We start from the raw sequence: 11,664 nt of genomic DNA, 5'->3' as shown, positions 1-11,664 counted from the left end.
TTTAAGGATAATAATATCTCATTTTTTTAATTATGCTTGCAAATAATTGTATCAAAATTCAATTTCTAATGTATTTCTTGAGAAATACATATTTAATGTTAATTTTTTTGCAAGATTATCTAACATTAAATATGTATTTCTCAAAAAATATATTAGAGATTGAATTTTGATGCAATTTTTTGCAAACATGATTAAAAAAATGAGATATTATTATGCTTAAATTTAGTAATTTTTTGTTAAGTATATATTATTTTGTGATTTTTTAAAAGTATTATTGGTTGTTAATAAAAAAATTATAAAAATATATATACTTAACGAAAAGTGACCAATTTTTATGTATAATAATATCTTACTTTTATAATCATACTTGCAAAAAATTGTATCAAAATTCAATCTCAAAGATATTTTATGAAAATATATATTTACTGATGGATATTGTTGTTGTATTTTTAAATTGTTTAAAGATATTTTTGTCAATAGTAAAATTAAAGTGTATTTTTGTCAAAGTTTAAATAATTTGAGGACATTTTTTGTGGTTAACCTTAGTTTTTATTAATTGTTATCTTTTTAAAAATTTAATAAATTTAAAATATTTGTGTAATATTTTATAATTTAGAACACAAAAACAAATATTTCATATTTTTAAGGGCAAAAAACCATATTGAGCCAGAGCAAGAAACTTGTAACCAAAATGCGCCAAATCCAATTTCGTTTCAGCAATGAGCCAAAGTGTATTTTAATACAATTCGAACCAAGCTGGTTCGAATTACACTCCTTCATAATTCGAACCAAAATGGTTCGATTTAGTGTTCTACATTTTTGAATAATTCGAACCAAGATGGTTCGAACTTCTCCCATACATAATTCGAACCACTATGGTTCGAACTTCAATAACACATAATTCGAACCAGGGTGGTTCGAATTATGCTTTGTATTCGAGTCCATGTAATTCGAACCAGGTCGGTTCGAATATTAGCCTCCTAGCGTCTTTGCCCTTGAAGGTTAGGGCGAAATTAGCCGCTACGTGTCGTATGCAGAATGCACGGTACGCAGATGGTGGTAACCAACCTCCGTCCGGGGCCTCAAGCGCAGACTTGATACCGTTGTGCCTATCCGATATAACCAGCAGACCGGGCTGCGAGTCTCTATCTCAAATAAAAAATTTTAATTAAATCATTGCTGACATTTTTTGTTAAAAAGTACGAAATACGTAAGATAAATTCCAAAATATTTTGTAAGCAAATAATTGAAATTATTCTCAAAATCTAATTAGGAATTTCTAAACTGTGAAAGTATAAATAAAAATTTAGTAAAATTATTTAAACTAGCTATGTAATAAAACCATTTTATATCAAAAGTGTTTCTCTTTCTTTTATTTATTTTTTATTCTTAAAAAGTCTATTAAATTGCATGCAAAAATAATGTTAAATTTAGTTTCTAAATTTTTACACGTAAATTTTTTATCGTGATATATTAATTCTTTCGTCATACAAAAACATAATTCACTGTTGAAAGATTTTAGCACCAAATTAAGGAATCATTCAATTTCATACACTAAATTAATTGAGCTGTTTGGATGGTTTGTACTTGTTGGTCGAGTTAATATCAAAGAAAGGTTGAATAGACTAGGCGTTATTATTCATAGTGATAGTATATGTGTACTATGTAAGAAGGAGGTAGAATCTGCTCAGCATTTATTTATTTTATGTGAATTAACATGGCAGGTGTAGTGTAATTGGTTGAGGTCTTTTGGTGAAGATTGGGCTATTCCTGAAACCATAAAAGAACTGTTTGAGAGTTGGATTGGTATGCACAGACAAAAACAAGAGTAGAAGAAGTGACTGACTGAGTTCTTTGCAGTGATTTGAAACATCTGGTTAGAACGTAATGCTAAGATTTTCGATAATAAAAAATCAGGTGTTGATATCATACAAAGGAGGACCTTTCTGAGCTACGCAGCATGAACTGGCAGTGATCCTTTTGGTTGTTAATGGCAATGTCAGAATCATAAATTTTTTTTGTAGTACTTATTGTTTGGTTTCTTTGCTCTACTCTACTGTGTTAAGCTTTCTTTGATTAAAAAAAAAATTTTGTTGGTGAAAATTTAGATAGCAAATTCAATATTATCTTATTTTAAGCATGGTTTAAGCTCTACTTTTCTCTCTGTAAACTATAAAAAGTAACAACGTTACGTAAGATTATGATTTTGTTGACTCATAGGTTATTTGATCAATTTAAAAATATTTTTAATATTATTCTTTTTATACTATCTTCATTAATTGTAGTACATCTAATATGTGTCCATATATGTAAGGAGTTCCTAATTTAATCAGGATAAAATACTATATTTAAGTCAAATTTTAATATTTTAAACGTCTCATTTTTATCTTATAAATGATATAGATGTGTTAGGTTTTTCTCTCCTTTGTGAGACCCAAGTCCAACATTTTGAGAGTGTCTCTTGCACCCATTGTGCCACAACCCTAGTTCAGATTTTTGGAGGTCATTGAGAGTAAGAGAGAGTAGCCACCAAGTGAGAGAGAAGGGGAAAAACAGAATTCCCGTTTTTGCCCAAAGCAGTAAATTTCAAATGTCAGTTTCTCAGTTGTTCACCGTTGGATCGACTTGAAATTTAAACTGCATGTTTTTATCATCTTGTTATTCTTTCTGGTCGGTGGAGATGTTGATTGGAGATTTGCAATGAGAGAAATTGGCTTCGCAAGAGAGAAATTAGGTTTTCCGTTTTTACACATAGCAGCAATTTTGGAACGGCAGTTTCTCATTCTTTCACCGTTGGATCGACGTGAAATTTAAACTGTAGATTCTTCACATCTTTTTCTTCATTCTGGACGGTGAAGATTTTAATTGGAGGTTTGCAGAGGGAGAAATTGGCTTCGACAGTAGCTCTGTTTTTGGGTATATTTCATCTTCTTGCTTTTCATTTGTGAGCTTTGGTGCTTTGATGTTTTGGCTGGTTATATGCACATTTTTGTGCTTTGTTTGAGACTCTCTTGTACCTCATTTGATTATAGTGGAGCTATTTCATTGGTCTGGACGACTCGTGGTTTTTACCTCTCACATTGAGAGGGTTTTCCACGTTAAAATCTCGGTGTGTTCTTATTATTGCTTTACTTGCTATATTTGCTTGTTATAGTTGCTGCCATATTGTGTTGTGAGTGCTTCCATATTGTTCTTGTGTTGGACATTTGTGTCGTTTCGCTGCTAGGCTCTTTCATACTGGCATCAGAGCTTGTTGGTATTTTTCTGGGCTTGTGAGTTTGTGAACAATGGAAGCTAATACTAATACTAGTAGGATGATCACTCTTAATGGTCCTAATTATGATTTGTGGAAGTCAAAAATGGAAGATTTGCTTTATGTCAAGAATTTTCATCCACCAGTTTTTGGTACAGAGAAGCCTAATGATAAATCTGATGATGATTGGACTTTGTTGCATAGACAAGTTTGTGGATATATTAGGCAGTGGGTTGACGATAATGTGTTGAACCATATTATTGGAGAGACACATGCTCGGACTCTTTGGATTAAGCTTGAACAGTTGTATGCTCGAAAAACTGGGAATAACAAGATGTTTTTGATCAAGAAGTTATTGTCTTTGAAGTATACAGATGGAGTTGGTACTGTGAGTCGTTTTCTCTCTAATCCAGGTAAAGAACATTGGAATGCTGTTAAATGGATTATGAGATATCTCAAAGGTACAACTAACTTGAGTTTGAGTTTTGGTGGTGAGAAACCTTTGCTAGTTGGCTTTACTGATGCAGACATGGAAGGAGATATTGATTCTCGAAAGTATACTTCAGGTTATTTGGTCAAGTTTGCAGGGGGAGCTATTTCATGGCAGTCAAGGCTACAAAAGTGTGTTGCACTTTCTACCACAGAGGCAGAGTTTATTGCAGCAACTGAAGCATGTAAAGAGTTGTTGTGGATGAAGAAGTTTCTTGCAGCACTTGGTTTCAAGCAAGACCGTTATGTGTTGTTGTGTGATAGCCAAAGTGCTATTCATCTTGCCAAGAATTCTACTTTTCATCCGAGATCTAAACATATTGATGTTAGGTATCACTGGATACGGGATGTGTTAGATTCAAAGTTGTTGGAACTTGAGAAAGTTCACACTGATGACAATGGTACTGATATGATGACAAAAGCATTGTCAAGAGAAAAGTTTGAAACATGTTGTTTGATCGCCGGAATGGCGAGAGCCTCCACCTAGTCGAGAAGGGGGAGATTTGTTGGGTTTTTCTCTCCTTTGTGAGGCCCAAGTCCAATATTTTGAGGGTGTCTCTTGTACCCATTGTGCCACAACCCTAGTTCAGATTTTTGGAGGTCATTGAGAGTAAGAGAGAGTAGCCACCAAGTGAGAGAGAAGGGGAAAAACAGAATTCCCGTTTTTGCCCAAAGCAGTAAATTTCAAATGTCAGTTTCTCAGTTGTTCACCGTTGGATCGGCTTGAAATTTAAACTGCATGTTCTTATCATCTTGTTCTTCATTCTGGTCGGTGGAGATGTTGATTGGGGATTTGTAGTGAGAGAAATTGGCTTCGCAAGAGAGAAATTAGGTTTTCCATTTTTACACAGAGTAGCAATTTTGGAACGGCAGTTTCTCATTCTTTCACCGTTGGATCGACGTGAAATTTAAACTGTAGATTCTTCACATCTTGTTCTTTATTCTGGACGGTGGAGATTTTAATTGGAGGTCTGAAGAGGGAGAAATTGGCTTCGACAGTAGCTCTATTTTTGGGTATATTTCATCTTCTTGCTTTTCATTTGTGAGCTTTGGTGCTTTGATGTTTTGGCTGGTTATATGCACATTTTTGTGCTTTGTTTGAGACTCTCTTGTACCTCATTTGATTATAGTGGAGCTATTTCATTGGTCTGGACGACTCGTGGTTTTTACCTCTCACATTGAGAGGGTTTTCCACGTTAAAATCTCGGTGTGTTCTTATTATTGCTTTACTTGCTATATTTACTTGTTATAGTTGCTGCCATATTGTGTTGTGAGTGCTTCCATATTGTTCTTGTGTTGGACATTTGTGTCGTTTCGTTGCTAGGCTCTTTCAAGATGTTAATAATATTATTAGTTAAATTATATATTTTTCTATGTGTTAAAAAAATAACTAAAACCCTTTTGTGATATTTCTTTTTTTTATTTTTTTTGTTCAAAATTCTAAATCCTAACAATTAATCATCAATGTTTAAAAATTAAAGAAAAAATTTTTATATTAGTGATCGTTAGTAGATCAATTTTACTTACATACTGAAATTAAATACTATTGGTTCATTATTTGTGTTAAATTTAATAGTCGAACAATATTGAACCCGCTTAAAATTTTTTTGGGATTAAAATAAGATATTTAAAATTTTTTTAGACGAAATAAGACACTTAAAATATTAAAAATCAAATTAAAATTCGATATAAACATTAAGAAACAAAATAATACTTTAGCTTTTAAACAATTATTGTTTATTACACCAGGTGTATATTCTAAAAAAACTCAATTTACTTTATTACACTCACATGTATTTAATTTAATAGTTAGTAATTAAATTAGTTACTATTACAACTAGTTAGTGAGATGTTCCTTTTATATAAGTATGTATTTTTTTATATTCTTAATATTCATTCTCAGTTGAATAATTCATTTTCCATCACCAAAGTTTCTGAACTAATATGATATCAAATGAAATTAACTAACATCTCCTTTTATTTCTTTCTCATTGATTCGTCATCTTTTTTTTGGAGACACTACATTACAGATTGTCTCACATTTCTGAAACCTTTCATCGAACATGTTGCATGCATTCTTCTACTTCTCACTTCGATCTCTACTTCTACTTTCTTCTTTCAATCCTATCTTGAACTCATCACACAACAGAGCTCACGCACTACAACTATGGCAGATCCATTCTTTCTCTCCGAGATAGATCAACTAAGCTTGATTTTAGTTACACAATAACTCAGAAAAAATAATCACTTATGGAGCCGGACTATGAAGAAGGCTCTCAATGCAAAGAGAAAACTCGATTTCATCAAAGGCACAATTCCTAGACCTAATCCTGCGCTAAATTCAGAACAATTTGAGAAGGAGGCAATTTAGATAAATACACATAAAATGTCTTTTTTTAAAAATGTTTTCATGTTGTGTTTTAATTGGTTTCTGTATAATTTATTCGGTGTTTCTCATCACATATTATTAAATTCCTCAAAAGATTTTCTTTCCATAAACAATAAAAAATATTTAATTTGGACTAAAACAAAAAAGATAATAAATTAACTATTAGATTTTTTTAAAAGATTATTTACATAAAAAAAATATATCATATTCATCAAAATATATATATATATATATATATATACATATGAACATACATAGGTATCCCAAAATATACCAAAATACCAAAATAAACTCCTATCTCTTCCTCAACCTCTAAGAGGAGCAGCATACATAAGTTACTTGGAGAGTAAGCTAAATACATATATACATATATACAAATAGAAAACCAAAATACACCCAAGGACTACTTCGCTTCCTAAGATCCAGACGCCTAGCGAGGAGCCTCTCGACCTGCATCTGAAAAACAACAATACAATATGAAATGAGAACCAGAGGTTCTCAGCATGGTAAAAGTGCCACGCGCATAAGAAATACGGTCCTGAGAATGCCATAGGCAGTCCTAGAACTCTGTTATACAATTATCCAACTTAATTACTAAACAGAAGCTATAACAGGGGTAGGTATTCTAAATCTACCTAACTTACTCAATTTCAATCCTAATCTAACACCAAACCATTTCTCCTTTTCCTCCATCCCTCCATCATCCACAATACAACAGAAACAAGCAACCAAACAAGGTCACGCACAAGTAATAAGAAGATAGTACAAATAGCAAGTATAACAGATAGCAGGTGATATATATCAATTAGGCAAACCCAGGAAATGCATAGCAATCAAAACAAACAAATGCATATGATGTATGCCTGTCCTATGGCTGATGGGGCCCATCTGTCGGTTATCCAGCCAACCCGACAAGTCCGAAAACCTTAGACTGTCCCCCGTCGCGCATCCCAAGAGTCTATGCATAGAGTTCACATTCAATCATCATATAAATCACTCAATGGGGGTTATCCATACCCGGGAATTTATACGTGCCCGGTCACCCTTACGACGTAGGGTTAACAGAGTATCGAGAATCAACCTGGAACACGTGGTGGTGAGCCACGGTTTTTACCCAGGGAAACTCGTATCTCAGATATCATCATTCATAAGCCATTTCATAGTCATAATCATTATTTAATCATTCATCAAGCCATGGCATGTTAACTCCTTTTATAAACAACCTCCCTTTCACATTTTTCATCATCATTCCCTTATAATTCATCTTAATTATCCTTTCTGGGTCCTGACCAAACTATTTATCAAACTCTTCTCAACCTTATTAATATCGAATAATCTTAAAATCAACCCAACTCTAATATCAAATCAATCACATCACACGAAGATTAAACTTTAACTTCTCGAACCCATGACTATCACTAAGACATCCTCGACACTCTATTTCCTTTTCTGTTCTTAATATAACAAATGAACTCGGAATTGCACGAACTTTATGTCCAGGCGTTCATCTTGAAATAAGCTTTCTAAAAAACTAAAGATCATAATTTTCTGATTTTTCTAGCCTTAGGAATAAAGGAAAAACCGTGACTGTTCTGCAGTGCATAAAACCAGAAAAACAGCAGCAACATGTGATATTCAAAATTCAATATAAAATTCAAGTTAAATCCAATGAATTTAAAAATTAATGTAGTTAAACTTCACTTATCCAGGTTTCTTTCTCAATTAGTTTTGAGTTAATATCATTTTTAATGAAGACGTTACATTACCTGGAAGTTAAGTAAAAATGAGTCAAAATCTGTTTTTGAAACCAACAAGCTTAGTACCTTTCAATTTGAATAACTTTTATTACAAAACTCCAATTAAGCTAAATTTTGATTTGGAAACTCCTAGCTCATCCAAAAACAACTGTGTCTTGGTTGCAACCCAATTGCTATTCAATTCTAAGAGTTACAAGTATTGAAAGTTGATGCATAGCTTGCTGAAATCTGTTTCTTTTCAGTTTTGACCACCAATATTAAAAAATTCGCAACTCCCAATCCTCAACTTTTAAAATTCTGAAGTTTTAGAGAAATAAAGCAAGTTAATCAAATTTTATAACAAAATTAGTTTCGCTCCAAAACTCAACTCGTAGAAGTCGTAGCAAGACAAACAAGTTGCTGCCCTGTTTAACCTTTTCTGCTGCAGGACAGATTTAACAACTTAACTTTAAAAATTTGCCATAAATTGTATATTTAACAAAAAGGTTCCAAATTTTCCAGTTTAGTTCCTTATATTCCCAAGTTTAGCCCAGACTTGGTCTCATGCAATTCTAATCATTACATAATTAGTTACAGCATATGCAATACCACCACAACACAACTCTACATCCTTATTAACAAACACCAATCCTAATCCATCATAAATAAATATAAGAGCACACCATTAATAACTTCCACATCTCATAATTCCAATATATAAATCCACCAACAAATCTATCCCAACAACATTACAAGGCTAATCATTAAATACAACAAACAATTCAACTTATCCTATGGTTCCTCTAACCTAAGTTTTCACAACACCGTAAATTTTAAACGTGCGAAACTTGAACCATACCTTGGCCGATCACTTAGTTCACCCAAGGCAGCCTCACAACTCAAAATCACAGCCCCTCCAAGCTCAATCAAACAGCCCCAAAGTAAGCCTTGTCACCAACAAAGCTCCAAGTAATCCAAATTCAAGTCCAATGCATAAACACCCTCTTAAACTACACCTAATACACATATATATGTTCCAATTCAGTTTTCTATTACCAAAAACAAGATTGAGCTAGGGTTAGGGTGTTCTTACCATACCCATATGCTCAATAGCTTGAGCCCACAAGTTCCGGAAGCTAACTTGAACCTAGAACATAGAAATTGGACAAGATTCACCATAGGTTTCCAAGTTTACCAAAGAAAGAGGGATAGGGATTCTGAACTTAATAGGAGGCTTACCAGTGAAATTGTTCGGATAGAAAGGTAGAGCTCGACGCGCTGAGCGCGTGGCCGCGAACGGTGCGGCGATCGGAGCCCGGACGGAAGAGTTATGGTGGATCAAAGGAGGTTAAGGGTTTGGGGGCTCTTCTTCCTCCCCAAATCTGTTTTGCTGCGTTGCATGCAAATGGGGGAAGAAGGAGCTGCTGTCTTCTTTAAGTGTTTGGGTCCGGTTGGACCCACGGGCTCGGTTCAGGCTCCGGTTCAACCGGTTTGGTCCTCCCGGTTCGATTTTGGGCCAAATTTTCAAAATTGGTATCAAAATTCTCGTTTTGATGAGCTCTATCCTATTTTGATACTAGTTTTGCATTTTTAATTTTCCTATTTAAAATTCGATTTATTGACTAATTATTTTCCGATTCTAGCGGGGTTTACACAAAATATATATAATATTAATTAGTTCTTAAAAAATTTTAAAAAATAGTTTCTTTCATTTTATTAAAAAAACTATTTATTAAAATAGACAAATTAATTATTTTCTTCTCATATACAGTTTTTTTAAGACATAAAAGTAATTAATTAGGACATTGGTTAAGATAATTAAAGTTACTATTTCATTAAATTTTTAATTTAAAGAAAAATCCTAGTTAATTTTGGTATAGAAATTTCAAATTTGAAAACATTGATAAAAATTATGTTGAATTTTGATTTATTTGATTCTCATTTAAATTAATCACTACATAAGTTAAAGTTCTATTTTGAAGTTATATTCGAGCTTTAATGTGATTTTTAAAGTTTCAATTTACTTAGTTTGATTTTTTTAACTTAGGTATCCGTGACTTATATTAGGGTTTTAAGTGTTTAGTTGAAAAAAAAAGTAAGAAAAATTTCAATTGCTACATCAAACAGTCGCTAGAATGTATAAAGTAACAGTCGTTAGTCCATCTCAGCATGTCGTTAACGATTTTGTGAGACAGTGACAAAAATAAGATTAGGAACCAATGTGAGTCATAACTATTAAGTTGGGAGACTAAATTGAGTAAATCGAAATTTTTGAAATTAGATTGAAACATAGTTGTTACTTGTTAGAACCGAACCAGTGATCGAACCGGTCAAGCTACTGGTTCACTGGTTTATTGATTCAACCGATAAATCACTGGTTGAACCGATAAAACCGGTCTCACGTAAATATAAAATATAAAATAGTTAAAAACTTAAAATTAAAATTTGAAATACATATCTTCACTAACATTTTATGAAGAATCAAGTCTCAACTTCTAAAAATAACTAATATAAAAAAATCATAAAATTTTAATACTACAATAGTATCTTATTTTGACACAATAAAAAAATAATTAATTCACAAAGCCTATCATCTAACTATAATATCAGTAGATTTTAACACTAACATCAAAACAAATAACCTTAATCACAATACTAGCAATAAAATAGATCAAGTAAATTAATAAATTTTTAGTGAAATTTATATTTATATTAATAATGGTATATAATTAAAATATAATTAATTTTAAAAATAGAAAAAAATAAAAATTAAATTAAATTAGATATTTATGTATACTATATAATTAGTATTTGTCAAATATATTACTTAGAATTGCAATGGCTAAGTGGCAAGTAAAGGATATTTTTGCTCCAAGGTTCTTGGTTCGAGACCTTGTGGAGACATTTTAAAAATTTTTTCAAGCAGACCAGTTCGGTTAGACCGATTCTTACCGGTTCACACCAGTTTTATTCCTTAAACGGTCTAAGGACTAGTTTTTCGGTCGAACCAGCCGATCCAGTTCGGTTTTTACAACTATGGATTCAAATACGAACATAATTTCAGAGACCAATAGGTATTATCTCTTTGTTGACCATTAAGTTGTTTTAATGGTAATTAGGATCTAATAATGGTTTATAATAAAAGAAGCATTCTTTTGCAACAATGAACCTATAGTAGTAGTTAGGGGTGTTCATAGATTAGATCATATCCATATAAATCCACAGTATTTATCCGTATCTGATCTGTAATTTGAGGATGATCTGATCTGTAAGATGATCGGATTGGATCGAATTGGATCCACACTCTAATCAGATAGAAGTAAATATGTTTACAAAAGTAAAAAAAAAATTATTGACTTTTTTAAATAAAATTTTTAAATATTTTTTATTTTATGGATATATTTGATATCTGATCCAAACATAAAAGTGCGAATATCGAATTTGATATAATGAGTTTAGTGCGGATTGGATCGAAATTTCAGCCATATCCCATCTGTAAACACCCCTAGCAATAATAACTAAAAAATTATAATGATTATATTTTTAACTAAGAGGAAGTGCAAAAAAAAAAATACTAAATACAAGAACATTTAATTTTGTAAGTCTCTAACTTTGTTATTGATTTTTGTAGTGTTAGCCCTCATATTATCAATTTGATTCATATATAATTCGAATGATAAATTATTTGGTGACGTGCTTCCTTTTTTACTGTGATATACTTTTTTTTTTTTTTACCAAAGTTAGGAGACTCGAACCCGCAACCTCTTAATTGAGTATGGGGAGACTATGCCATTTGA

At 32.1% G+C, this 11,664-nt stretch overlaps 1 long non-coding RNA gene across 1 annotated transcript; it reads right to left on the bottom strand.

Annotated features, from left to right (window-relative positions):
* On the bottom strand, positions 6,529-9,289 carry LOC107648097. Its single transcript, XR_001621724.2, has 4 exons — positions 9,107-9,289; positions 8,961-9,014; positions 8,727-8,883; positions 6,529-6,587 (listed from the first exon to the last, which is right to left on the bottom strand). It is a non-coding gene; the product is annotated as an uncharacterized LOC107648097 (long non-coding RNA).

Source organism: Arachis ipaensis, chromosome B06, assembly GCF_000816755.2.
Source record: "Arachis ipaensis cultivar K30076 chromosome B06, Araip1.1, whole genome shotgun sequence".
Taxonomy (NCBI): Eukaryota; Viridiplantae; Streptophyta; class Magnoliopsida; order Fabales; family Fabaceae; genus Arachis; species Arachis ipaensis.
This window is presented reverse-complemented; position numbering and strand designations above follow the sequence as displayed.